Here is a 3,030-nt window from a genome sequence, read left to right as displayed (position 1 = left end):
AATTATGCTAAGGGAAATAAGTCAGAGAAAGACAAAACACCACATGATTTCATTTACAGGTGGAATTCAAAAGACAATACAAACAAAAATCTAAAACCCAGATTCATAGATACAGAGAACAGACTGGTGGTTGCCAGAGGGGACAGAGGCTGGGGGCAGGAAATGGGTGAAGAGGATTAAGAAGTAGAATCTTATAGTTATAAATAATTCATGGGGATATAATGTCCAGCATTAGGATCATAGTCAAAACCATTCTATTAACTTTATAAGGTGACAGATGGTAATTAGACTTATTGTGGTGACCATTTTGCAATGTACACAAGTGTCAAATCAATGTGTTGTACACCTGAAACTGATATAATATTTTATGTAAATTATACCTCAATAAACTTAAAAAACTTTATGCTAGATGTGGTCAATTTGCAAACATAAGAATGGTACCACTACTAGGAAGTCTAGTAGTTAGGATTTGGTCTATGAAGTAAATAGTGTGGGGAGTAATAGTGAGCAGAAAGTCAGTACTAACCAAAACCTCATTAGACTGGTAATGAGGACACCCAGGCATTTTTCCTAGCAGGGTGGGCATGTTATGTGACCTTTGTCATTATGTGACTTCTTTGTGCTTGCTGATTTGTAAAATAGGCACAGCCCTATTTGTTTGTTTCTTTTTTAAAAGATTTTATTTATTTATTTGACACAGAGTGAGAGACAGTGAGAAGGAATACAAGCAAGGGGAGTGAGAGAGGGAGAAGCAGGCTTCCCAATGAGCAGGGAACCTGATGCGGGGCTCAATCCCAGGACCTCGGGATCATGACCTGAGCCACCCAGGCGCCTGTATTTGTTTCTTTCTAGCATTTCAAGAAGAGGTAGAAAGTCCAGCCATCCTATAAGAAGTATTTTTAATTCCAGGCAGAAATTGGCTATAAAAATGCCAGGCTCCATTTCTTATTAAGTCTCAAGTCACAGGGCTTCAAGGGGCCTTGTGAGGTCAACCTATTTTCACCCAGCTTGTGCTTGTAATTTGGAATCTTGGAGAAACCCAATGATGGATTTTCCCAAACTCCTTTGTGTCAAGGTATTAAGATGAGGTACCCAATTACTATCAAAGCCCCACTAAAAACTCATTGTAAGATGCAAGAAATCAATATCATCAAATATTTATTGGGTGTCTATTGGGTGCTTCATGTTTCATTTGTAACTATTTACTATGATTTAGAGTTTAGGTCTACAGGCTCTTATTTGCCAATTTAGTAACTTGTCTCCTCATTCAGTTCTTCCCCCTAATCTTTGGATTTCTTTTATAAGCTGAATATGTTTCTCTGGGAAGAATATGTAAGAAATCCAGTTTTTAATATCAACTCTGGAGAGAAGATATGGAAAAAATGCCAACTGCATAGAACAAAATACCACTTCAAAGTTACTGCTATAGTAAACCTGAAAGAAAAAACAGAATATGGTTTGTAATATTGTTATGGTTCTGCTTACATGAGAAACCAAATACTGAATTAAACTTTAGTATTTGTTGTTCTATACAGCTTATAGAAAATTATTTTATTGTAATTATGCTTTTGAACCAATTTGAGCAGTCTTGATATCAATTTATTTACTCAGTTTGATGAAGTATTTGAACCAGCTCTTAGCACGTACTGCATATTTTCCATTTCCCTTTAGGGCGCAGGTTATGGGGAGTGACATTCTTCATATGAATTTTGTTGTACTTAGGGGGAGTCTACTACCTAGGAACTTACTTTATTCCATTACTTTAATTTTAAATTTATAAATCAGAGCTGGAGGGAGCTAGTAATAGTCCATTCTTTTTTTTTTTTTTAAGATTTTATTTATTTATTTGACAGACAGATTATAAAGGCAGAGAGGCAGGCAGAAAGAGAGAAAGGAGGAAGCAGGCTCCCTGTTGAGCAGAGAGCCTGACGCAGGGCTCAATCACAGGACCCTGGGATCATGACCTGAGCCAAAGGCAGAGGCTTTAACCCACTGAGCCACCCAGGCACCCCGTAATAGTCCATTCTTAATGTGTAGAAATGCTTTGAAATCTTTGGAAGAATGGTGCTATGGAAATTCAAGGTAGTTATTAGTCTAATTAACCAAATAATTTAATGAATCCAATTAGTTCTTTGTATTCCTTGTAGCCTATTAAAAAGTAATTACCACTCCTGCTTTCTATTAAGATGAGTAGCTAGTATCAGACTAACTTTGATAAGGCCTACTATAAAACACTTGTTTGAAGGCAACAAAGGGAAATCAAGGCAGTCAGGACCTGGCAGGTGAAATTCCAAAGAGAAAGAATATGCATTGAAGTGAAGCTTGTATTTATTACCAACTTTCCCAGATGGGGCATTTGCCAATTGTAGGGCAGGGTGTGGAGTCTAAACAGAAATCTTGTAGCAAGTATATTCATTGGGCTGGGCTGAGTTAAATATTGTGGGTTAATTAATACTATGTTGCTTAATTTCTAAACAGTTGGTGACTTTGTAATTATTTTTTTGTCACTGCTTTCCAGACAAAAATTAGTAAGCATATAGAAAATGTGAATAGCATGATCTACAAAATTTCCCTAACTGCATTTAAAGAACCATAGTATTGAACCCTGAAAATACAAACTTTTTTTCAAGTGAATGTGGAATATTTACCAAAATAGAGTATATGCTGAGCTATAAAGCATGCCTCAACAAATTTCAAAAAAAAAAAAACAAAACACCAGCATACAGAGTATGTTCTCTGGTCATAGCAGAATTAAGTAGAAATTTTACAGAGTGAGGAGAAAAAAAAAATATATGTATATATATATATATATATGATCAATTCAATAAAGAAACTGCATTTGATAAAATTTAATACTAACTTATGAAAACATCCTTAGCAAGCTAGGAATAAAAAGTAACTTTCTTAAGTATAAAGAGATATTTAGGAAAAAAGACCCAAACCACAAATCAACAGAAAGCACTACTCTTAATAATTAAATAATGAAAATATTTCTCCTGATATCAGGAATGAAGCAAGAATGTTAGAATT

This window comes from Lontra canadensis, unplaced genomic scaffold, assembly GCF_010015895.1.
Source record: "Lontra canadensis isolate GAN:19392208 unplaced genomic scaffold, GSC_riverotter_1.0 scaffold14, whole genome shotgun sequence".
Lineage (NCBI taxonomy): Eukaryota > Metazoa > Chordata > Mammalia > Carnivora > Mustelidae > Lontra > Lontra canadensis.
The sequence above is the reverse complement of the archived record's forward strand: the minus strand, read 5'-3'. Positions refer to the sequence as shown.